General features: G+C 39.3%; 1 protein-coding gene across 1 annotated transcript in view; it reads left to right on the top strand.

Moving 5' to 3' along the window:
• The first annotated feature begins 2,126 nt into the window (after nt 1–2,126).
• The window catches only part of il11ra (interleukin 11 receptor, alpha), a 146,047-nt gene continuing 120,824 nt past the window's right edge, over nt 2,127–27,349 (top strand). The window contains 1 exon segment of the mRNA XM_034191793.1: nt 2,127–2,384. The gene's annotated coding sequence lies outside the window, so the exon portion shown is untranslated.

The raw sequence follows: 27,349 nt of genomic DNA, 5'->3' as shown, positions 1-27,349 counted from the left end.
TGTGGTGTGTGTGTGTGTGTGTGTGTGTGTGTGTGTGTGTGTGTATACACTCTGCAAAACTGATGTGGTAACAGATCAAGATTTCACTTCTTGGCTGAGTGTCATTTGGGAAGCCAACCAAAATGCCAGAGATTAGACAGTCGTGATCTGTTGATTTTCTTTAAATCAAGACCGAAGACACACCTTTTGTTGGCTGACTACAGCTCTTGGTAGTGGGAAATGTTTTGATATTGTTTTTATGTAATTTATTTTAAATGTTTTTTACTCTGTGCAAATGAAGGCTAAACTAAAGTACAATGCAGATGACAATTAAATGCCAAAGTGTATTGTCTTCTTTCTCTTGGTAATGTTCATTCTGTCATGATTTGTTGCACTAGGCTGAAAATGTTCAGAGTAAATAGACAAATATCAGTGATCATAACTGACTTCTTGTGTAACTCATTTTAAATCATTTGACAAATGTGTATAATGCAAACTGCCTTTTGACAAAATTACTCAAAATCTTCATTCAGTCTTCCTCAAAACTGGTTGAACAATGAACCTTATCAGGAGGAAGAACTCGTCACATTGTGGTGTTGATCAGGTTCTTGATGTGGATTCTGTTCTCTCTCTCCTCTCTGCTCTCAGGAATTTTTGATATTCACTACATTTTATTTTAAATTTGAATCATCATCATCATGAGATTTACACAAATCCAATTAAAGCCAAGCCATTCTCTTCCCTAACAAGAGCCTCTGGAGCTCTGTCAAAATGAAACAGACTGTGGGGTCAGAGGTCAGCCTGCTTTGTTCCAATTACAAATCCTCTTTCTAAAACAGGTCCTTTGATGTCAGACTGGTTTTATTTGATGAACGGACTGGACACCAGCTGCCACCGTTCATTCACACTGTGTCCAGTATGCAGTCATAAAATCAGTCACATGGGATCGGCTGTTTTTACTGTTTACAGAGATACAGGTCAACGGTGAAATAGCAGCACAAAGGGCCAAAACAAGATTATGCTTCTGCACAAATGAGACTTTTTATGCTGCTGTCAGCCTGTGCTTTAAAATGCTCCAGTGAATGTCAATATTTTATTCAATATTTATACACACACACACACACAAATATTTTGATCTCAGATTAATGAAATAGTTTATTTACAACAAAACTTTCCTTCTTTGTCCATATTTGTTTGTCATTCATCAAATAATAAAGGTGCTTTAGCTCTAAAAACTACTTTCTCTTGGATTCTTGCCATTGCTCATGATTTCTCGATTGAATCTTTAATGAACTACTCTTGATTGAGCATAAGTGATTTGCTAAAAAATAATTTCCAAATACATATTAAGTTTTCTTAAAATTTTACTTAGCTTTCTATATTAATTTTAACAAAAAAATTATGTATTGTTTTGTATTTTTATTTATTTTTACTCATTATTAAAATATGTTCTTCATTCTTAATTTTTCGAGAACTGTACACCTTACAATATATTGTAGAACTTCTAGTCATTATTTATGACATTTCTATTATTCTTGATTTTGTATGATTTTCTTTAAAAATGTATTCACCACCAACTGTTGATTTGATTTTTTAAAAATTATTATTCATTTGGTCATTCTTTTTAATATTGCATTTTGTTTGAAAATATATAGCACTTTGACATTTCTGACCTGAAAGCAAAAGTGAAATATAAATAAAATCATCATCATCATCACCCTCACTAATTTATTAGTTCAGCAAAAATCTATTTTTACATTATTATTATTATTATTATTATCCTATTTTTTCCAAGCAATTTCTAAATTAATATTGTAAATAGTAATTATGACAATCGTTTCCCTCTTTTTTGGGGATAAATTATTAATTGCTTTTGGTGAACAGTTTTCAGTATTCAAGTGTTGCGCCTATTTTTTTTTTTTTTTTTAACAAAGTAACAATATTTGGAAAATATGTTTAATTTTAAAGTGAACCTTTTAAACTCGTGCAAAATGCTAAACGTTACATTTATCAGCTGTAGCCGTAGCTCAGATCTGTTTATCTTTCAGTGACACGTTCCTCAAAAAGCAGATTTGGGATCAGCTGCCATAATCCCTTTACCCAGACCTGTATCAGTGTTTCATCGCGGCATTCCTCAAACCACGGATCTGGGATCGGTGTCCTTAATCCCATTCGCTGTTAAGACCCGCCCACGTATCTGATTGGCGGTTCGCTCTGTCCAACGAGAAGGCGACCTCCTTGTCCGGCCTCTTTGCTCTCCTCCTCCTCCCTGTCCTACTTTGGCTGTTCTGTTCCGCTAGTTTGTCTTCAGCCTGTCCTGGGAGCAGATAAACAACTCGACAAAGTCCCAGTCATGGAAGACGACAACATAATAATGGCGGTTTAACTGTGGGACTTCTTCCAAGGTGAGCTTGTGCGTTTGTCTGCTTGAATGAGCGAGTTTTATAAGGGAAATTCATCCGCTTCAAAGGAAACGTTCTCCCAGTTACGCTCTGGATGTTTCAAGCTTCATAGTTTGATGAGACGTGATTCAACATACAACACTGTTATATTGAATCACTGTTTTATTTTATTTCACAGATTCACGCATTTATTTTAGTTTATAACCGAGATAAGCATTAATCGAAGTCTGTTAGAAATATTTCTGCAGTAGACAGTCAACTCAGAATAATTTTAATTTTAATGGTAGGCTATTAATTTTGTTTTTAACATGCTGGTTTGTGCTTGAGGTACTTCTGCCAGCGTGTTACAAAATCTGACGAGAGACACAAGCATAATAATAACACTCAAAATTTGACTGCAAAAGCAAGTGGTTTAAAAAGAAGTTCAGATTATATATTTAATATAGTTGTATACATATCTTAAAATAAACAATAGGACACTGATGTGCAGAATAATTTGAGATGGCATTAAAGTGACCATATTTTGAGCCTTATATTTATGTATGCAATGCACATAATCAGTGTTATTGTCATATTGTCTCTGGTTTGAATTGTTGATGGTGCTGTAGTTTGAGTTTTTGCCATTATAAATTCATTATTGTACTTTTGCTGTTGACTAAATGCTTCACCTGTTGCACCTTCATTACAGTGTAGTCACAACCGCCTTGTGGTTATTTAGTGTATGTTTATTCCAAATAAATGCCGGGTTTTTGTTGTATGTGTGAGAGGGCCATTAGGTACCAGAAGTGATTGTCCCTCAAACAGTAGAGGTCAATGGGTGTTTCTAAACAAGAGGTATGATGTTTGCACCATCCTGAAATGATGCATTCTAAAAATCCCACCTTGTTGCTGCTTTAATTGGAAAGGAGCTGCTGCTCAACACGTCCCTCTATCTCACTAGAAAGACTCAAGGAAAATGTCACCATAAGTAGAATTTCATACTTCTACATGTTACATCATTCTCCAAATGATGATTGTTTGTTAATCATGGATTAAAATAATTTAAAGAAAGTATTCCTTTTCTGTAATGTTACGTTGTGTTTATCCAGAACACAGTAGTGACAAAAAACAAAACTAAAAATAACTTTTTTTGTTGCTGTTCTTGATATTATACAGTTAAGTTGCCAGGGATACAACTTTAAGATGATTTTCAGCTGTCAGCTCATATTATTTTCACCAAAAGTTAACTGCTCTAATGAATACAGAGTCGAGACCTTGCTGTACATTTGAGATGTATGTATATTAATGTATAAAAATTTTGATTTTTTTGTTTTGTTTTTAGTTTTTTGATTCTTGAGTTTTAAGATATGAAAATTTGCCAGAAGGACATACAGATTGCGTAATTTCTCCCGACAAGCACAACTTCCAGTTGTGAAAAACATTGGACAATATACTGCTATTGTTTTTGCTCTTCTGATGTTCAGGTCAGTGATGAACATGTTTGTTGATGAGTGTTTGTTGTTTCTCGAAAACATAAAAGCAAGCCTGAAAACGACCATGGGTTTGTTTTTTCTCTCCACGACTTGCCCACTTTGGAGATATATATCGTACGCAGCATCTCTCCTACAGACCATGTGGGCATCTGACAGGCCAAAGCAGGAGTTCAGATATGGACTACAACAAGCCAGTTCAGGCCTAAACATTTTCTACATACTGTACAGCTGTGGAACATTGAGAGTGTTTAACATGAAACTCCATACAGGAAAGACAAAACTGAATTATTTTACAATAAAGCAACTATTGAATGAAAATTGATTGGAACTATTTCAAACAAAGCAAGAAAATGCTGCAAGCTTTTTTTTTTTTTTTTCTCTTGAAGGTTACTGTCAGTGTGAACAATGTCTGTAAAGCCTCCGTTATGTGGATAGAGTTCAGAAAGTTTTACTTGCAGAAAATCGAGAAATTGTAAAAGATTTTGAAATGGATCAGGACACGTCTGAAGAAATGTTTCAGTGACACTCCGTAATATTACATACACCTGATGTTCCGTTAAAAGCCGTTGATTGACCATCGCTGATAGGTAATCAATGAGATGCCAGTCGAGCTTTTCCTTCCTTCTTGCCAAGCCTGGAAACCGCTGCTAAGTGGGTAAACAGACATGTAACTTACTTGGCTGTTAATCTGATCACATTAATTAAAGTATTTTATTAATTTTTTTTACATTGTTGTGTTACCATGTTAGAAAAAAATACCTCACATTTAATAGTGTCTCATAAATATTCCAGCTGAATTTGAATCAAACTTGAGTCACAGAGACAGCCTGTTAATAAGAAGTCAAGGTAAATGTCTGAAATGTAAATCCACCATACAGGGGATATCTGTAAAGGCAAATAGGATCTGAGTTCTGTTAATGTTATTTTTAAGACGTCATCCTATTGTTGATACCATTGACTCAATGTACAACATGCAGTTCAGGTTGGGCAGTATGGCAAAATATGGCTATTATCCCATTTTTTCTCCTCTATATTGATGACAATATGTAATTTGAGGGTAATGACTGAGAAACCAGAGGGTTTATTATTTGAATGAAACAGCAAAATAATGTCGACATTTAACTGGGCAGAAAATACCTATCTGCCTTAACAAAGCAATACAAGTTAGCCTGCCTTGTAACTTATTTAGAATAATTAAAACCTGTGACTACAATCACAAATTATTTGATTGATAACAATAAACAACTAATGACTATCTTATCATGCAAATTATGATAACATAGCTTCTGTCTAATCTGCTGATACAGATAATATTTTTTTATTTCAGATGTGATCAGTTTTGTATGACAAATTAGGAGACAGCAAAATCAAGCTCCTCCCTCCATGAGGGTCACAAGTTTTGCTCCAAGTGATTGGTTAAGGTGCCCTGACACTTGCACGACTTTGATCCGCACACTTGCAAGCACATCGCCATGACGATCCCACCCGTTGTGTTCCCAGCTGGACGCCATACTTTGTTCCACTGGCTGCCATGCACTGTGCGCTGGATGCTGCATATAGAAAATAATTATTTCGTAGGGGATTAATCATTTTCTCTTCAAGTTGGCTGTTAAAAACAGCTCTAATCGCTTCCGGAATCACAGCGGACTGCTCCAGCTGGAGCTTTTCTTGCCAGCGCATCGAACAAGGTGGAGAAAGCATTTGGAGGCATCTAAAAAGGTAATTATTTGTCATGTTAATATTGTAATGGTTTGGTAAAACAGTTGCATGTTCTTTCCTTCTTGTGTGCAGGTGTTAAAGTATGTTTATGATAGAATTAACATCTTGTTATAATCGTTCAGATGAACTGCACTCTGATGCGGTGCGCTGATGCAACCACTCAGACTGTTCACTTCTTCACTCGACTTGACGAGCTGCGTGTGCCATCTCACGCACCATCAAGCATCAACATGCATCAACACATAGTGTTGGCAAGTAGATTGCGCAGTGTTCACAGCCATTTCACGTTTCGTGCACGACTTTGATGCATGAGAGATTTTTTTGAACATTTCAAAATTCTCTTTGCGCACTTGCACGTGGTGGCGCACATCTCACGTTCAGTCTTCACCGGTTCACAGCGCATTCACTCACCAGTACGACATACTGCGTACGGGTGCGTGAATCAAAGTCGTGCAAGCCAGGGGGCCTTTGCCTAAAAAGGTGTTGTAGTGATGACACAGCACCTTTCTGAATGAGAGATTATCAGGTTGCTGTGCAGAGTGGTTGCACAAGCTATGTGATAGACTGTGTAATTAATCCATATCAATTAAAATTGTGCAAGGCTTATCACAGAAATGTACATAAATTTGGTTGTGGTCCCAGTTGAAGAGCATTTAATCACCCGGCCCTACATGCAGTTGCTTTTATGTTTATGAGTTTTTGAGATATCTTGTTGGACAGACAAACACAATAAACAAACTGATGATTAAGTTAAATATAGCTTCTGGCGGCCTTACCCACAGGGCATGAATTAAAATAATCATAGTTTACACTTCAGCAAAGATTCTTGTGTTGTTTTTTTTTTTTGTTGTTACATTTGCCATAAACTTTAGAAAACTTCATTGCATTGCTTACTGGTTGTGGTGTGTGCAGATTATTGGTTATAGCAAGACCCCAGTACAGAATCAACTACTTTCATTTGATTTTTTTTTTTTTTTTTTTTTTTGCTGGAAGCACAAACACATCCACAGTGTGTGTAAATAAAGCACTGAAGTCATGAGTCATATAAGCACTTGTTTATATGACAAACAACTTTAGTCCTCGTTTTGCTGTTTTTGTATATTTATGAGCACAGTTTCAGTTCCAGAATAACTGTAGAGGTTAATACAGTGCATTTAGAAGGTCAATTAGAAATGGATGCAGCGGTATTGTCAAACAGACGGGGCATCGCTTCACTACAGATGTTCATTCCTCCAGCCAGCTCAAGCCTTTAAATAGAGCAAAGCAGGAATGCAAACAGAAAGCCAAACCCTGGGGGCGTCTCAGGAGGAGAAGGTAGGTGGCAAAAGAAGGCAGCAAGGTCGTCTCATTTGCAAAACAGCCATTAGTTTTTCACTTTTTCTAATTAAAATGTAGATTGGGTACTCTTCTACATACTGTGTCCTTCTTTTCACAATTTAAAACTGCAGAGGGAGGTCAGATTGTAAAGAAAATTAGACTTTGAAGTGTTGCGAGGTACCATTTAAAATGGTATTTTATCAGGTTAATGTGCAAATATATATATAATATGCTGTGGGTCCAGCTTCTCAAATATGAATGAGTATTTGCTGCTTTGAAATATTTTGCATTGCTGGAAATTAGATCTTTTTTTGATTAGTTAAAGAGAAAAGACATTTGAAAATTTCACTTTGGCTTTGTTTGTGCAATTATTATATTATTTTTCCACAACTATAAGTTGTGCTTGTCAGGAGAATTTCTGCCCTTCTGTATATCCTTCCGGCAAATATCTTAAAATTCAAGAACTGTAACACTCTCAAAATCAGAATTTTTTTATATTAATACTGGGAGGTGAAAGTTATGCGTGTCCCAAAAAAAATCATAAATTTCTGACATTTATAAATGCCTTTTTTTTTTTAACTGAAGTTTAGGATTCAAGTAGGGCAGCACGGTGGCTTAGTGGTTAGCACTGTTGCCTCACAGCGAGAAAGTTCAATTCCCACCTGTGGCCTTTCTGTGTGGAGTTTGCGTGTTTTCCCCGTGTTTGCGTGGGTTCCCTCCAGGTGCTCCGTCTTTCTCCCACATCCAAAGACATGCAGGTTTGGTGGATTGGAAACTTTAAGTTGTCCGTAGGTGTGTTTGCACGTGTGAATGTGTTTGTTTGTCTATATGTGGCCCTGTGACAGACTGGCATCCTGTCCAGCGTGTACCCCGCCTTGCGCTCTATGACTGCTGAGATAGGCTCCAGCACCCCCACGACCCTTAATTGGACTAAGCGGTTGAAGATGAGTGAGTGAGGATTCAAGTAGGAAATGTACCAGAAGCCTTGAAATGCTCACACCGCCCACTAGATGGCGACAGAAGCTGCTCAAATATGCAGCAAGGTCTAAACTGGTTAGTCATTTGACAAATTAACTTTTGGCAAAAATAAGGTGGGTTGACATCCAAAAATCAACTTATTATTCAGGGTTCTCGCCAGCACAGATGAGCATAGGGGACCCCTATGCTGTGATTTGGATCCCCTATGTTGTGATTTGGGCCCCTATGCTGTGATTTAACCAGCATGGGGGGGTTTTCTGTTTTTTTTTTTTCTTTCTTTTATAAAGGACATATTGCACGTTATTTAACATCTCAGTTAGCAACACCAAGTGGCCCTCAAAATGCAGGAAATACTGTTTCAAAGGGCTATAAATTCTAAATTTTCTTGAGGGGATGCCCTCGGCCCTCCTACAATACTTGCGCTTGCAACGCTTGTCATGTGACTATGCCCCGCTAAGTTCCCCCCTATGCTGTGAAAAAATCCTGGTGAGAACCCTGTTAATTATTTTAATGTTTTTAGGATGAATCTCCAGTGTCTCTGGGTGATTTAGAGCAGTAAACTGTATTATCTAGTTATACTTTCTGGACTGTATTATCTAGTTGAAAAGATGGCTAATATAACACCCGTAAAAGTCCTGCCAGTTTATGTGACTTCAGAAGTGGCGTTTATGCAGAGACTTTTGGATCTGTGTCGCAACCTGTGATAAATTTCTGGGGCATCTGTACAGTAGATCTTTTAATGGTACTGCATTTAAACCATTTAAGAACCACTGATTTACTCGAGTTTAGAACAGCTGAGTTTAGTTAAACTCGTCATTTGACCACCTTTTTGTAGTTACTCTGCTTGCCTTTCTTTTCCCCAATTCCTTGCTGTCAGTGCTCGCTGGCAGCCTGATTTGTGCACTAGTTTGTGCCAAAAACCACAGACGCATGCGTGTGCATATACATGCACGGCAGCCATACAGTCCACACGGAGCTGCAGGTCCAAGCTTTCATGCGCTCTGCTCCACACTCGTATTTCACTCATCACACAGAGCGGACCCACAGCAATCAACTTTAAATTAGAGAGAAAGCTGCTCCAAGAAGCTCCTTGCCAGCTCTGAGGCCATGAGTTTGTGTGTGTGTGTGTGTGTGTGTGTATGTGTGTGTGAGAGAGAGAGAGACAAAGAGAAAGAAGCAGCTCTTGATATTAAACCAACTTTGAGGGGCCCTTATTGGGGTAATTTTCCCTCGCTGTGCTCTGCTGCCGTTCATATGGTTTGTCGATTCTCATTCTTACAAAAAAACTGTGCCCGTTACTGCGTGCACACACTGTGGTCATATGGGCTGAACCTAATGATATCAATTGGTCTGTTGATTTTTATTATTTTCATTATTATTTTACAGTGAATCAAATATTTAATTTTTTTTTTTCGTAATTTGCCAAAACCAGTTTACATTTGTTTAGTGTTGCTTATTGAAGCCTGTATCTGAAGTCCACAATTAGGCCTAGTGCGCATTACCTTGTTTTTGTTCTAAGCACTGCTGTCGCCGATCGAATGGTTCCCCCCAAAATTCGGTCCGCCCTGCCTTCATTGCGCATGCGTCATTTCGGAGTGTCAGCAGCGTCATTTCTGAGCATCAGCAGGGATTCACTGATTATCACCTTGTTTCTGCTTAAAACTGCACTCCAGTCATCATCTATCACAGTGACAGATATCTGAAGCTTTTGCGCAACAGTCATTTCCACATAAATTCAGTATTATTTCATAATAAAAGCCATGGGACTGATCAGAGCACCACAGCAACACGTCTGAGTCTGACGTGCTGTTGCGCCTAAGTCATTTCAGAGCGTCAACAGCGATTTGATTATCGCCTCGTTTCTGCTTAAAACAGCCTCGTTTCATCTTAAAACTGACTTAGAATGATTTAAAAGGTTTTACTTTGGCATCTGATGGTTAATAATCACATTATTCCTGTTGATCGCTTTGGGTGTAGAGAGTCAGACTGAGAGAGTCGGCTCTGTGTTGCTGCAGGCCCTCTCCATAGCTTCACGTGCATCTCCCAATAAGTGAACCTACATGTCAAAACAACAGCGACCACAAGGGCTGTGATTGAACACTTATCTAGTTTCACTCCTTCCTCTCCCGTCTTGATTTAAAAGTTTTTCTAGCTCGCACGGCAGTTACATTTTGATCATGGATCAAATAGAGGAGCGTTTGGTAGAAAGTCTGCAAATATGACAAACTTCACAAAACAAAGTAGAAAAACTACAGACAATCAAATGACCCGCAGTTCATGGAGGCAAATTGCATTTAACGCTGGTTTGGAGGTTGATGATTGTATAAAGAAGTGGGGGCTGTTGAGGGACAAATTAGTCCAGAAACTAAACAAATAAAAACAAAAAGAAAAATGACCAGGAACATTGGCAGTGCAGGTGAAAAGAAAGTCCCTGCCCTACTATTCAGGCGGTAAATTGCATTAAGACATCTGCCAGTGTGACAGAACCTCATTGCGTGGCCAAAGAGCTACAGAGTTGTAGAAGCATAAATCAGCCTTTAGGCCTCACTGGAGGGTAGATACACTGTTGTGCTCTTCCAGAAAATCTCTGTCCCAATTCCTTAGTGGTTACTGGCCAAACCAGTATGAAAAACTCTTAACATTGATTTATCAGCTGCAGCAACATTTACCAACATCTTGGCTGGCTGGTGTTTATCCCCACCCTGCAGGTGTTCATATTTACCGTCACTCACAGTATTCTGTTTGTGAAGCGGATGGCTGAAATTGAGACGGGTCTTTAGCACATAGCTCCATCATTGATGCTGCTATTTATTAATGCAGACTCTGTGTCCTTTCAGCGGGTTTAATTTTCAGACTGAGTTAAGGCTTCTGAGCACTTCAGACAAAAATGACCTCTCTTCTTGATTTCTTATAGTGTTTCTTAAAGCCAGAAAGTTGCCATTTGAAATGACTTTAGTTTTGTGTCATGTCTGTGATCTGCTTTTTTTCTACAAAATTAAACAACAGAATGAACATCCTCTGAGGCCGGTGATTCCATAATTTTTGCCAGGGGTTGTAGATGAACAGCCTATAATTTTTTGCATGTGCGTATAAGTTTTCCCCTCTCCAATCAACTTTTTAATCAGACTACGCTTTCTTCTGAACAATGTCTTGAACGTCCCATTTTCCTCAGGCTTTCAAGCATGTTCAACAGGTGCTGGCTTCATCATTAAATAGGGGACACCTGATTCACACCTGTTTGTTCCACAAAATTGATGAACTCACTGACTGAATGCCACACTACTATTATTGTGAACACCCCCTTTTCTACTTTTTTTACTAATAGCCCAATTTCATAGCCTTAAGAGTGTGCATATCATGAATGCTTGGTCTTGTTGGATTTGTCAGAATCTACTGAATCTACTGGTACCTTGTTTCCCATGTAACAGTAAGAAATATACTCAAAACCTGGATTAATCTTTTTAGTCACATAGCACTACTATTATTCTGAACACTACTGTAAGTGCCCTTAAACAACTCACTGAAGACTTACATTTCTCAGTCTTGGGTACTTTACTGCCTTTGGGCCAACAGTTGTGGGCTGAAGAGGTAGAAAAGACTTATTACCTGCAGCTGAGATGGTGCATGCATTAAAGTTTCTGATTGTGTCGTGACAGTGAGCAGAACAGTGCTGTATTGTTTGTGTGTATTAGAATTTGTCAGTCTGTAAGACTTGTGTTTGTGACAGCTGACGTCACCACTGTGCAAAAGGTGACCAATCCATTTTGCATACATACATGTCTGATCTTTTGTTGTTGTTCTGGCTATGATCGTTTGCATGTGATGGAAACGAGTTACTTCAATGTTGTGTACCTAACCTTGTTTCCAGAAGACCTTGTTGATGAAAGTTTGTACTTTGCTCATTTGCTTGACATCCCGCTTGGGGACATGTGGTATTCATGTTTGTCTTGTCTGCCAGTGTTCAAATAAATTACAAGAAGAACTGTAACTGGAATAAAGTCAAAGTTATCTGAATGAACAGATGTTTCAGTTTTAAAACTGTGTTCACAGTGAATTTTAACAAGTTTAGTTTAAATGAGTGACTTTTTTTAAATGTATGTATGCAATATTTATCGCAGTATTGCTGCTCACTAATGAAACTAGTGTGTTGGCTCTGTGATGGATTGTCCCTCTTTCTGTGTGCATTCAAATATCATTCAGGTTTGGTCATTACCTTTAGCTGGGCGAGAGTCTTCAGAATGTTAGAACAACCTGTATGTGTCTATGTCCATCTACGTCTCAGAAACTGCTCAGTGGACTTGATTTATGTTTGGGAATCTGATGTTATACCCTCATCACACAAGAGACCGAATGCCGGCCAAAAGGACATTCAGCCCACATTCGGGAGGTGTCGAGGTGCATTCGCGGCTGTCGGATAGCATTCTGAGTGCAGGACAAACAGTTGGGCACAGTTGTGCAGCCACCCTAAATGTTTTGCTCATGTTCAAAACATTCAGGGCGCAGTCAAAGTGGAAAAAATATCAAACGGCAGTCGAAGTGCCGTCTGACCGCTGCCTTACTGCATTCTAAACAATTGAATGGTGTGAAAATGGCATTTGTCACATTCTGATTGCGTTTGGGGGATATTCGGCATGTTTCCGCCACGTCAAACCCTGGCCAAATGTCCTGAATGTGCCCAAATGTGGCTGAATGCACCACGAGTGCTCCTCAAGTGCTGCTGGAACATATTCTGCAGAACCACAATTGGGCGGCAATTGTACAGCTTGTAAGTGCATTCTTATTGTTCTTACTCCATTCTGGCAGCTTTCCAGGTCCTCTTACAGTATTCCACCTGCATTTGAACTGCGTTCGGAGGCTCATGCACACAGCATGTGAATGAATCAGTCGGGTGGGTCAGAGCGCAGTCTGGGTATTTGGACGGCTTTCCTCCGCAATTCTTATTCCCTCCCAGATGTGATGTGGCACAATTTTTTTTTTTTTTTTTTTTAACATTCGGCCTGATTTGGCTTGGCTCATGCTCATGGGTGATGGGGCGCTTAGTAGTGAACACTGGTTTGATTTCTGTCATCAAAATTCGCTCTGCAAATTTTAGGTTGATAAAATTCATCATCAGTTTATTTTTTGAACTCTTTATAGCCAAGATTTAATCATCAGTTTGATAAATTTCCTTAATACCTGCTGCTTCTTCTTCTTTTTTGTCTTTTTCTTCTTTTTCTTTTCCTTTAGGGATCCGGCCTATCCGATCCAATATTGGTAATGGGATACCATTTATTTGTGATTCTTGTGCAACGTTTGGACTGAGCCGTGCAGGTGTGCACGACTCAGTCCAGACTGGATCCACCCACATTCTACGTGGTCGTACGGCAGTTGTACACGGCTGTTCGACTGTCTGTCCCTCCCATTTGCGCCTCGAAGTTTTTGTTTTTTCCCATTCCAGCTGATTTTGCATGATTCCTGCTCATTAATGCTATATATGATGGCTCTAAAATAAAAAAAATTGAATTATAACAGCTCCTGTCTTCTTAGCAGCAATTTATTAATATACACAGAAGTTGTCAGTTGCCAAGATGGCCACTGACTGGCCAGATGTGACCCATTGTCCCCAGTTGGGCATACTCTCAGTTTATGGTTCTGTGGCCCATTTGTGGCACCCAGTGTAGGATGTGGATCAGATCTGATGTTCTCTGAGCTTTTGTAACTGTCATGTCACAAACAGCTTAGTTCCACTGCAGGAAAACCCCCACAGAATTTTAGATGTAGTTTCAATTGCAGCAACACTACATCAGCATGGTGCGGTAGAGAAATTAAATGCAACTCTGTTTACATGCTCTTAGCACATCGCTGCAGCAGCTTCGTAACACCACAGACCCGAACAAGGTGCTAACCAGGGTTGTACTCTACAACACAATGTAAAAGCCTCACATTGTTGATGTTATATAAAGTCTGAGTGGATTCTTGTCATTTGATTGGTGGCTTGTATGTCATGTGACATGGATTATTTGTATCATTGTGTTTCATTGACCATGCAGTAGTTCTTATTTAGTGTGCAATTTAGGTGCTATATGAAATGTGCTATTGCACCCCGCGCATGCTCATACTACCGGGGGCAGTGTTTAGTGAAACATGGCAGAGTTTGTTTTGCTGGCAGATGACTGTTTGAAGGAGCTAATTGGCGTTGCAAATTCTTCTAACACACAAAAACACATCCACTACGCCGTAAGCTGTCTGGAGGCACGAAGAAGAAGAAGTTAGGATGAAAAGCTGGACAAATTTATGATTCTGAAAGCAGACCACAGTCTGCACACAAAGTCAGTGGACAGCATGACAGACTACTGAGAACAATTTTGGACTCCTATTTCAAGTTCGTGTGAGACTATTTAGCACCAGTGATGAACAGTGTTGCCACAGTTACTTTGAAAAAGTAATCCAATTACTGATTACTCCTTGAAAAAGTAACTTAGTTACTTTACTGATTACTCAATTGTAAAAGTAACTAAGTTAGATTACTAGTTACTTTTTAGTTACTTTTCCCAGCTGCTGACAACAACCCTCTGCCACCTCAACATGACAATGATACCTGTTTTGCCAAAACTTACTTTATAGTCACCCTTTCTTGACTTCAATGAAAATAAATACTTGTTTTATAAAAAGTAAAACAAAGACCTCTTTCTTGACCTCATATTAACTGTTGACAGCACTGTAACAGTAAAACTTGCAATTTCGAACCTACATTGTTTATAAATGTAACTATTAAATTCATTCTAGCATTTTTCTAACATTTAAATTCTCTCTAAATATTTTACTTGTCGAAATTAATATTATTTTAAGTAGTATTAGTAGTTGTAGTAAAAAAAGGCTTCAAAACTGGACCTTTAATCTAGGGGTGTTGTGAGGAGGGCACATCCCTCCCCCACGCCCCCATTCCATCTGGATTTGCCCCTACTTTGGCGTTTGAGCACAAAGAATGGATAACATTTATTTATGCAGAAAACGTGACCAGATTTACAGGTAAGAAAGGTTTATTGTGTTTTCACATCATGTGGTCCTCAGAAAGAGAGTTTAGGTGCATTTGAGTGGAAAATAGTGTTAGTTGTTGACGCGTCGCGGAGGATCAGCTGTTTTAACGTGCAGATATGGAGCGGCTCAGCTCAGCTCTAAATAAAGGAGGAAAAAAAGTATAAAAATGTCTTTGTAAAGCTCAGTGCAGGTGTGCTGATCACCGCGCTTTAAGAGGTGAGGACGAGTCGAGCAGCTGCAAAAAACCGCGGATGAAAAGCTCACAGCTCACTGAAAGTGGGCAGTTCAGTCGAACCCCGACCTCCTGCCCACGGACCAAGTTTAATGCTGCTATCGACCCACAATGAAAAATAATAGTAACGCACAGTGACATGAAGAAGTAACTTTAATCTGATTACTGATTTGGAAAGATTAACGCGTTAGATTACTCGTTACTAAAAAAAAGTGGTCAGATTAGAGTAACGCGTTACCGGCATCACTGGTGATGAACGCCAAAATGTAAGTCCCTTTTATGTTGTTTATAAATTAATAAAATATCAAATGATATGGATCTATTTTCGCAGTTATATAAAACAAATCTTGAATGTTTTTCCATTCTTTCAGTGGAATCAGTATTTAATTTGGTGAAAGTACCATTCAGCGAGGCAAAGCCAAGTTGAATGGTACGTTCCATCTTTCACCTAATGAAATATTCGTACCATTGAACTCAAACATTCATTATTTGTATACTATTCTTTGAGAAATGACAATATTAGCTTTGATGCAATACAGGAATTCGTCTGACATCCTTACAGAATTTAAACAATATACTGAACAAATAAAAGAGATACTTTGATTAAACATCACATGCATCCTTTTTCTTTAACATGGATAGCATCATGTTTTTATCCTGTGGCTTGGCAGTGAATGTCCACTTGTTCTAAGTGTAGACCATAACATCTTTGTAAAGGATGGAGGCGAATACATGTTTGGTGAGTACATAAAACACTCTTATTACTCATTTGGTCAGCTTCGACTAAATCATGAAAATATAAAAGTGTGTGGTCGAGGTTGTTGAAGGTGGTTTGAAAATGTTCCCACTTTGGGTAAGAGCATCATCTTAAAGTGAAGTCAGGTTTATATCCTTGTCTTTCTTCTTGCATAGTTTGTTGTGACTTTTATCTTCTGTGGCACACAGCTGAACTTTTCTCATAAGCTGGTCATCCTTTGATCTACAGACAGGGACCACTTGTACTGCGGTACTGAATGTTGTGAAGATTTATATGTATTAGCCTTTATCCAAACTAACTTTGTGGAAATGTAGAAATGGGTGGTCAAGGTTGTTGAAGCTGCCGTGGTTTCAAAATATTGAGGAAACACAATAAGAAGAAAGTCTGAGCTGTGGTGTTTGAGAGTGAAGCCCGTTGAGTTCAGGTGTGTCTGCTGAGTCTGTTTTTAGTGGACTCTTCCTACATTATTGAAGAACGTGTCAGTTTAAATGATGTGAGAGTAGGCTGAGATGCACCGTTATTTGTCTCAGGTAGTAAAAGCATGTTTGGTCATATTGTCATTGTGAGGACATAATTTGGGTGGAAGTATGAGTCCTCTCCAGCCTTTAACACATCTTCTCGTTCATTGCAGACATTTTTCACCTTTTGGCTGTTGTTGTCTTTTTTAATTTTTCTATCTTTCTGGATATTTTCTCTTTGCTGCGCTTCTGCTGTTTGTTGTCTTCATGGAATGTTACCATCTTTAAATGAGGATAAATAGATGTTATCACAGCGTGGTGATCCTGTCTGTTTTGGCAAGTAGCTAGCAGATACACAGCTTTGACAAGTTAAAGGCAAACAACAGAAAGGACTAGATTTACTAAAGATATGCTCTTGCACAAAGCTTCTTTTGATGCTTAAAAAAAGGATTTAATAAAAAGACCTAGTGACAAGGTAGCACTGGAAGGGCATGGACAGTTATTTTTATCTAGGGTCACTCACACTGTGCCATGAAGTGGCTGACACTGCCCAACATAGCAGATTCTCAAAACTCTTGCTCTAGGGGTCCATATTTCCTGACCCCAATGCAGGTTGACGTAGCTCAGCAGAGGCTGACGGTCCACTGACTGACTAATGGATGGAGTTCAGCTTTTGCCATTGGAGGGTGAGTGCATTGGCAGGGATGCACCGATCCACAATTTTTCACTTCCGATCTGCCGATACCGATACTTATCCGATCCGATTCCAGAGATCTGTTTGCTTTAATATTATTATTATTATTATTATTATAATTAATGTTTATTTTATGAGGATTTTCTTAAAAAGGACACCTGAAAGTTCAGCTGCAATTTGCCCGAAGGTGCAGCTAAGATGAAAGCCTAGATTTGATGTTTTGGTGAAAGAATTAAGTACTTTTATTTTTATAGACTTAAAAAGAAAAGACAGCGCTCTCTGTCTGTCTCCCCTTCTCAATTTTCAATTTCAGTGGAACTTTATTGATATGGGAGACGTGTTTACATTGTCAAAGCAAGTGTTAGAGTAAAAATTAAGTCTTCTGTCTCTGTTTGTCTCTCTCCCTCTCCCTCTGTCTCTCTCTTTTTCTTTCTCTTGATATGTTCATGCTGCGCAAACTTCTAACTTTTTGGAAACATGATGCCTATTAACTGTAAAATTGTAAAATTCACAGGATTTTAATGGAGACTTTTTCCCTTTCAGTGGACAGAATCTCTGTTCAGCTCCTCTTCGGCTGCATGCTGATCTGGCTTTTCATAGCATTTGACAACCGGCGGCTACTTTCTAGAAGTCATTGTCAGCAACAATCCACTTAATTTGTCAGAAAATCCGTGTTCAACGAACAGACAATTTGAATCCGAGAGCTGGGCAGAAATTTGCTGCTACCCGCTGCAACCCGCAGTTTGAGAGAGACCTCTCTCAAACAGTCCAGCTTCAGAAAACCTCCCTTCTCCTCCTCTTCCCGCTCAGCAGTAAACAAGCAGAGAGCAAACAGCACCAGTTGAGAGGATTCACAGTAGCTCTTCTCTGGTTTCTGAAAATGTGGGTTGATCGGTATTTTCTGATAAGTGAATTACGTCGGTATTGAGTTACGATACCGATCTGGGTTCGGCTCGGTCCTATCACTATGCATTGGTAGTGCACTCTGCAGTGCAGTAGCATAGCTTGGTCGGGCTAATCGTCAACTGAAAGTTTGTGACATCAGGTGACGTAGCCTATATAAACTTGACATAACTCTGGGTTTGTGTTGCTTGCTACTGGTGCATCGTTGAGACAGGTTCTACATACTCCTTCACATTTCTTCATATTTCTTCATGTCCAAGGGATCCAGAGGAGGTGATGCATCCAGTCAAGCTTCAGAGGTTGGCTAGTGGAGGTCGGCGGAGGGAAACAGAGTAGTAACGGCGTACTAGTGGAGGTGACGTAGTGGTAGTTGAGCTCAACTCTTTCTGGTGTTTTAGCATGAATGTTGAAGATTTTAAGCATGTTAAAAATTCTTTGGGGACATCAACATTGCCCGACTAATGTCGGCTTAGCTCCTGCAGAGTCTGGTGGACCTTGCTGCTGGTCGATGTTGAGCAACTTCTCACTCTCTGTCGGCAAACACCGAGCTAATCGTCAGAGTGTGAATGCACTATTATAGTTTTCTTTTTTTTCTTGTAAGACCCCAAAATTTGGGGGAAGAGAATATTTAATGGAAGCAGACAGGTTATTTTACTGCTGATTTTACCAGTATTTACCGCTGGAAAAAACCCGCATCTTAATCCATTTGCACCTGACATGTTTGTGATAGCTGCCCCAAAGAGGAGGCGGTGCACAGAACACAGTTTGTGGTGGATGGAAAGAATTTTATCTATTTATTTACCTAAGATTCAGGACGGCCAAACAGTTCTGACCAGCACTGTACAATTGCAGATTACAACACACTAATTTGGAGGAAATGTGTGCTCTATTTAAAGGATGTGTCACACAGAAATCATAACAACATAGATTTAGGCTGTTAGTAACCATCCTATGATACACCAGGATTGCTTTGTGTACTTCCGTGACCAGTCTCAAAGTATACGTCATTTGTAACAAACAGCTATGAAGATTGCAGAAAACAGAGTACTCGTGAGTACTTGTTTTCCAGAGTGTTTCCGACAGTGTTTACATAGCTTTGAGGAAATGTCCCAGCGTGCGCTTAATGGAATGTAGCTGACGTGAAGAACAGAGGCTGCAGATTAATTGTAAAGTGTGATGCCATGTTATGATGACTCTTTTTAAGTGATAACTGTTCATTTTGATGCAGTCATGGTAAAAGCAGCAGCCGCTCTCCACTGTGGGAAGGCGTGCGCCTTCATGTCCATTAGTCATGAACAGATGTTAAAAACAGTCTGCTAGAGGCTCAGCTTTGTGCAAGCTGATCAGAGTTGTCAGCGATGTAACTGTGAAAAATCTAAGAAAGCATCTGTGTGATCAGGCAGCCTGGAACAGTGGGAAACTATAACCAGGTTAAAATGGCATGCTGCTCCAGTACAGAGAATGGACTCCGCACAAAATCCGACGGACGAAAATTAACACAGTCTACCAATCAACTGAGGAGACACAAAATACAAACAGGAAAAAAAAACTGAACAGGGCACTCATCCGCTTGTAGAATGATTAAATATGTAAAGTCCACACCATCAAGAAGTCATCACGCATGGATCATGTGCAATTGACAGCCGGGGAATAATGTCCAGGTCCACACATCAAAGAGGTCTGACTTGCATTGTCCCACATGGATGGCGCGTGATCGCCAGCCAGAGAACCATGTCCAGGTCCATGCCATCATCCTGTGGACAGATGTCCTCCATGGTTCCACTGTAATTTAAAACCACCTCTTTTTCGCAGTGGCTGACCCCAACCTCCAGCATGAGACATTTTCCTATTGTGGCCCCTGATTTAGAGAAAAGGATAAGGATAATGGATAATTCCAGCTGGTTGCAAACAGTTGTGTCCAGCCCACTCCCCATTCTCTTGGCCACTTCCAAAAGCAGCTTTCTCTTCGATCATCTCTGCTATTTTGGTGTGCTCCCCGGCAGCTCCACCATCAGCTCCTCACAAGTTCTCTCTCTAATGTATTCTGACTTTTTCCATTGTAAGAATGCATCTGCATGTTCAGGCAGCCTGTAAAAACAGCGTTGTGGAGATGTTACACTGTGCGCGTTCATGGCAGCAGTAAAATTGTGTCCTGCGGTACAGGCAGCAGAGTCAGCACACATTAGGATCCAAACTTTGACAGACTTTCTCAAAAAATGAAGAGTTTAAGAGTGAAATGTGTGGTCTCCCCTCTGTACATCCTATGTAAATCCAAGCCTTCACTTTTGAATGAAAGCTCAGAAGCTTCATTATTAGATGTAGCAGTGTTTGTTTCACTCTGTTGGCCATCAGGATGTTTCTGAGTTTGCTAAAATGTATGTCACACTCCAACAGAGACAAATGGTGAGTAAGAAGTTTTACAGAAATGCACCTGCTGACTCGCTGAGTTAGAGATAATTAGCAATAAAATAAAATAATTACCGCATGTGCTTGGATAGACATAAAATCATGAATACTTTGATGTTGTGTTGCTAAGCGGGACGTTATATAACGTGCAAATGTCCTTTAATGGTTTCCCAGATCAACATGAACCAAATGTGTTGCCTGGTAATACTGCAGTGGGAAAGGGTTATTTTATCCTTTTAAATTAACGTTGATCTGTAAGTCATTGTCAGACGTATTTCTTTATTTGACTTTTTTTTTTTCCTGTTTGAAAGCTTTAGCTCCAGAACTCGGGCTCTCTCTGGTATCTTTGTTTAATCTTGTCTGCTGGATCACTCAAGAAAAGAACACACTGTGTGTCGAAATCAACAAATGATGGTGCTGACTTTAAAAGCCACTGTTTATGTCTGACTATCTTCAGAAAAGCACTTTAATAGTCAGATGTGTATGAACCAGGTGTTTCTTTCTGCCTGCCAAGCAGACATTTGCACCTGTCTTTGTTGGTCGGATCGTGAGCAGGATTAGACAACAACTAAAGATTAAAAATTGTGGACAGCATTGTGAGCCTCAGTTTCCTTTGATATATTATTTGTATTTCACTTAACAGCCTTATGACATCTTAATGGTCTCAGCCTGCTTTATGGAGGCACAATGACCCACAGACCCAGTTGTGTGTTTGCATTCTTTGATGCCAGTACTCAGTTATTTATTTTTAAAATCATTTTATTTGAAGATGTTAACAATATACTTATCAGAAAGTGATGCTCTTGAGTTGTTTGGCCTTTTCTCTCCTGGTATGCAGCTGTGGGCACAGCTAACCAAAAAGTTAGCTTTGATAACCATTAATCAGAAAACTGAAAAGTTATCTTTTATGACGATAAACTGCTAAAAATTATCTTTATTACAGATAACCAATAACTTTTAGTATTGATTCAGACGCGGGCACATCAGATTACACTGTCGGCTTCTGATAAACCAGTTTCACTTTAAGCGCTGCAGGTGTTGCTGGGTAAATTCGAGGATTGCAAACACACAATAACGCACAAAAAAATGAGTAAAAAATAAAACCCCAAACACTGCCATCATCTTTCAAAAGCAGTAAAACACAGTATTAGAAGTCATAGTTTATCTCGGTATTACATACACTGTCATTTATGAGCTAAAAGCTGCCGCTTTTTTCACACACTTTCAGCCCTGTGGCTTAAACAACTGAAATACGTCCATTAATCCATTGATTGGCAGAGTAAAATACATGTAGTAATATAAATTTTTAACTGTTAGTTTCAGTGGGATTCATCTGAAAAAAATAATCATCCTGAGATTATCCAAAACGGTGTAAACAGTGAAGAAACTTCCCAGTCTGTACGCAGCTGTGCCGTGAGAGCTTCTCTCTCCCACCGAGTCTTGGCGATATCGTCTGCCACAAATAAATAAATAAAAATAATGTTAAAATTAGTCCTGTTTTGTTTTTTGTCGAGCGGACTTCTTCTTTCGGATCCAATGACGGACCGCACCAGCTTAAGGGGCATTTCCTGCCACCTACCGGCTGGTGAGTGATCAATGAGATTTTACAAAACCTTAACTCCTGACGGCCGTAGTTTTGATGTTGTAGATTAATGCAATGTCCTTTAGATATTTAATAATTCTTTTTGCAAGATGTGTGATGGGTTTTGCATCAGATTTCCAAGGGACAACACTGTAACGTCCAAAGTGAACATGAACTACACTAACCACAATGCTCCCTGTGTTGACCGGCCAATCACGTTTTGCACTTAATGATGACTTAATGATCATCAGCAAGCAATAGCCAGTCTACCATAAATAAACACACAACAGACTTAATTTTAGGGTTTACAAATGTTTTGGACCATTAAACTTTGATTACCAGCAACAAAAAAAAAAAATGTTATCGGACTGAAAAGTTATGGGAAATAAATTTATCAGGAGTTAATTGGTCCGATGATGGTTTTACAACTTATCTGACAAGCTCATCCACTAGCAAAAACATTAGCTTTGATAATTATCTGCTATTGGATTAGCTGAACTATGCCCACCACTGCTGGTATGCAGTGTACAATTGTCAGTAGTTGTTTCCTGCCTGCAATCCTCCAGACTGTTTAAAACACCAAAACGTAAAAGCTTTCACGAGCTGGTTATGAGCTGAATCACTGATGTGTTATGGACAAAGGAGATACGAGCTAACAGACAGACTTAAGATTAGATGTTAAGATTGTGTCACTTCCTGTGTCTTTGTCTTGTTTTTGGTGGTGATGGTTTTGAACAGACAATAGTTGTGAAGAAGACATTATATTTTTGGAAGGTGTATGTACTTGAGCTAGAGACTCCTCTGATCAGGCTCCATGTTGGAATTGATGAGGGTCTGTATTTGTCAAACACAAAGGATTTATGGAAAGATGCATATAAAGTGGTTAACAACACTTTGAGAAGATGGAATCAGTTATCAGTGAAATCACCTGGTGGAGTTGGTGGCTGCAAAGAAAACCTGCACCCTCTCGGCCCTTTCTGGCATGAGTTGAATACCCCTGTACAAGCGTGTTGCTCATGGATCACAACCCACAGTCCCTAGATTAGGTAGTGTTCATAAAATAGGTAGCTGATACTTTACAAGGGTGGTAATGAATTGTGCAAACTTTTTTTTTTTTTAATGAATTGGAATGGCGTATGAGTCCAGAATGTTTTTAGAGCCTTAAGGCCCAGTCACACAGCACTTAACAAAGGGCAATGAAGCCCAAACAAAATAAGAAATCTGGACTTTTGTTGGCATTGTTTAACCTTCACGCAGCTTCGTTCCTGCAGCTGGTGCTTTGTCAGGATTTTTAAACTGTTGAAAAATTTGAACGAATGCCGTCGAAAACCTCAATTCGTCCGTATTTTGTTTTGCTGTAGTTCTTGACGATTTTTGTTTGCTAATTTTTTGAAACATTTGCTTTAGTTGTTGACTTCGTTCAACCAGCTGAATGTTTCACACAGTATAAAAGCCGGTTTATGGGTGCTTTTGCAGAGGAGCGTGGTCGTGCTGTTATGTGTGCGGTGTGGGGCTGCATGTGATGTGGCGAGTGCTCCCGGTCAAGCCATGGTGTTGGCTGGCCAGGAAGAATTTATTGGCCTCTCCGCCAGCACACAGCAGCCCGTGATCATGGTGTTGGCCAGTGCTGCGCACATGAGGAGAGTTGTTGCACGAAAAGTCCAGCCGGAGCTGCAGAATTCTGTCAATGAGCTCTGAAGGGCTTGCTGTCCTCAAGTCTCTGCAGACAGAAGAGCCTGGAGCGTCTGGAGCATGATAGAGAGAGAGAGAGAATGCAGCACTTCATCAGACAGTGAGGATTCTGACGATGAAGGAGATGATCCCACTTTTGTTCTGGACGAGGAACTAGAGCAGGTGGATCCACCCTCCACAGTGGGTCAGATCACACACTTCTGTTTGCAGCTGAGCTCCGTCCCAGCACTGAGTCCTGGAACGCAGAGATGCAGACACGCAGTGGCTCCAGGCGCGTTACGTTTAAAGCGTGGAGATCAACGTTTGCTTCGGTTTCTTTTTTGTTCCTCTTTTGTCCCGTTTCCTCCCTTTATTCGCAACTATTCGGTGATGGGAAAAGTCAAAAGCTCATTTGTTGACCCTTTCTTGATGAATTCCCCTTCGTTCAGGAATCGTTGTTGCAGTATGACTGGGCCATTAGAACCTGAACAGTTTTTAGAAGAACTCAACCTCCTTTTTTTTCTCCTGTTAATTATGTCAATTTTTTTTTAAATGTCAATGTACTGTCTTAATGTATTCATAGATTGTTTAGGTTCTTGTTATCGTATTATACATCCTATTATTATTATTGATATCAGTATTATTATTATTATTATAATATTTTATGACTTCAATTTTGTCAATTGATTTTTAAATGGACCACAATGAAATAAGTGTTTTCACTTTCTCGTGTCATCCATGTATATTTAATGCGTTTACAATTATAGTATGTACTTACATTGAACTTACTAAATAAAATTGAGCACGCACGCACTCACTCTTTTAATATAAAGATGATTTACCGCCCCCTGCTGGAATGGTGTGTTAGTCCAGAGTGTAATTAGCAACTTTAGCTCATATCTGTAGTTTCTCAAAAATTTTAGTCCTATCAACATTCTTGTTTCTCTCAGCGTTCATCATTGATCCAAAATGCTTAAACAGACCAAATGGCAAATGTCAGCATTCCACAGTTTATCTGTGATCACAGTTATGCACACATGTACACACAGAGAGCTTTTTGTCTTTTCCGCATTCTGTCTCAAGCAGGTGCTTCTCTTTTTACACACACACGAACAGAGATGGTGTATTGTAGTATTTTGGGCCTCAATACAGGTATTCAGTTTAAGTCTGAAATACTGTGTGTACTTTAAAGGAAGCAAGAGTCTTTACATTTAAATCGCTTTTGTATTGATGAACTACTAAAATGGAGTAGAACACAATATGACACAGCTGTTTTCTCAGATATTTGAGCTGAAAATCCTCTTGCTTTCAGAAGGATATACATGTTACCAGGGTAACAGAGTATCTAATTTGATATTTTCCACAATCACCATCAGTTGGTTTTGTAACTTGTTCTCTGGTCACTCCACATATGTTGTTCCCACAAAGAAAAATGCAGCAGGGTTTGTCTTGGACCAAACCTGTTTGTCTAAATGGTCTCTGCATCGTTAACCACCTCCACCACAGATACTCTACATTCACCAGGTTTTGGTTTTTGTGTGTGTGTGTGTGTGTGTGTGTGTGTGTTTTATTCTTCACATGATCTCTACAAAACATGAAGAACCTGTAAAAACCTTGCTGTTGGTGGGATATGGATTTTGTTTAAAAAAAAAAAAAAAACTTTTTTGCTAAGTTTAGAAAATTGTTTTAAACATAGTTGAATCTGACTAATATTTTAAATTGTAGTTACTGTAGTTGTATCACAATCCTTGACAGGTTTGTAGTGGAATACATGTTTGAGTGATAACAAATGATGTGGGATTTCTAATTAGCTACTGGTAAGTACAACTTAAATAGGCTAGAGGACTGCAGACTGTAACCATTTTTTGAGGCACAGCAAGTACTTTTACACCCGCTTGTGCATGAGCATCCTGCAAATTTGCAGACTTGATTATTTTTTCATATTGTGTGTGTGGGTGTGTGTGTGTGTGTGTGTGTGTGGTGTGTGTGTGGTGTGTGTGGTGTGTGTGTGTGTGTGTGGTGTGTGGGGGAGTGGAGAGCCTTGGTTTTAATTTAGGTGTCATTCCTCTGTTAAATAAAAACTTTGACATATATGAAAAGGATGCAGATACTGCATACCTACACGGATGCATGGCACGTAGAGTCCACTTTATGCTGCGTTACACATAACGACGACAAGTCACGAATGCCACGAAGTATACATTCTTGGCCGCTGATCACGAATTGTGATTATTCGGGGCAGATGCATCAGGTGTCCTCAGGAACTGCTGCAACCTGTTACCACACGTTACGATTAATGGCACATGTTGCTGGAGAATTATCATGAACCATTACGCACAGTCAAGAATAGTGTTCCGCGTTGTTGCGCGCTATTGTGCGTAACAGCGGATCAATAAGTTCTGTCACGTTGTGAACGAGGTGAATTGTCGCCACACACCCATATTCATCCAACCGAATTCAGATTGCTCCAGTCTTTCAGAAGAACTTTGTGACTGCATGCATATTTGGGCTCTGTGCCATGGAGTGGTGCAGAGAGGAGGAGGAGACGGACAGAGCCAAATGTGTGGCTTCATGCGGCTCTTGTCCTCGTGCATTTCCCAAACATCATGCACATGCAGCAGGTGGAACACCTGCAGGAGCACACCAAATTAGTTTAAACTGCAGTAAAACTCACACATTTAATGAATTCAGGTGGACCAGCAAATTTAGTTCATTATAATCAAAATCTGTTATATGTATAAAATGGACAGAATCTGTTTTGCTACTTTTTTTTAACATAGAAACACCAAATTAGTTTTAAACTGCAGTAAAACTCACACATTTAATGAATTCAGGTGGACCAGCAAATTTTCTTCATTATAATCAAAATCTGTTATATGTAGAAAATGGACAGAATCTGTTTTTTCTAAGTCAGCTGGGGAGTGCTACTTTTTTTTAACATAGAAACACCAAGTGAGTTTTTAAACTACAGTAAAACTCACGCATTTAATGAATTCAGGTGGACTAGCAAATTTTCTTCATTATAATTGAAATCTGTTATATGTATAAAATGGACAGAATCAGTTTTTTCTAAGTCGACTGGGGAGTGGTACCTTAAAGTCCTAAAGCCTGATCTATGCTTCTGTAATCTGTGGCCATGCAATGATGTTGATGTACGCGTGACCTTTTAAAATTCTCTGTCACGTCTTTATGCAATTTGCAGCAGGGACGGTGGCGTTTTTTGGATTCATTTGTCCCTCAATGAGCTCTGCTGCTTTGCTTCTTTCTTTTCTGCTAAACGCATTTGATCCATGATTGTAATGTAATTGGCATGTGCACTGATAAAACTTGTAAAATATGATGAGAGAGGAAGGAGTGAAAATGTAAAAGTGACAAATCACAACCTTTACGGTCTCCAGTTTAGCAGGTGCACATCAGTCTCTGGGGAGGGTTCGCAGCCAGGCAGAGGGCTGTGATCTACAGTGCTGTGAAAAAGTGCTTGTCCCCTTGACCCTTTACATGTTAGATTTTTATTAGGACATCAAAAACAAAACAAAAATTCAGGCCTTGTATATTAGAATTTCCAAAGTCATGCTCTCTAAACTCACAGTGAAAGTACTCGTAAATCTCTACAGTTTGATATAAATTAATTAAAAATCTAAAAGCCAAAATGATGGTGTGAATAAGTAAGTGCCCCCTTTAGTATAGCACATATAAACCATCACTTTTATGTAAAGTTTTCTTCTGACAAGTCAGGGGATGGATACGTGAACATTCCGAAGA

Source organism: Thalassophryne amazonica, chromosome 17, assembly GCF_902500255.1.
Source record: "Thalassophryne amazonica chromosome 17, fThaAma1.1, whole genome shotgun sequence".
NCBI lineage: Eukaryota > Metazoa > Chordata > Actinopteri > Batrachoidiformes > Batrachoididae > Thalassophryne > Thalassophryne amazonica.
The sequence above is the reverse complement of the archived record's forward strand: the minus strand, read 5'-3'. Positions and strand labels throughout refer to the sequence as shown.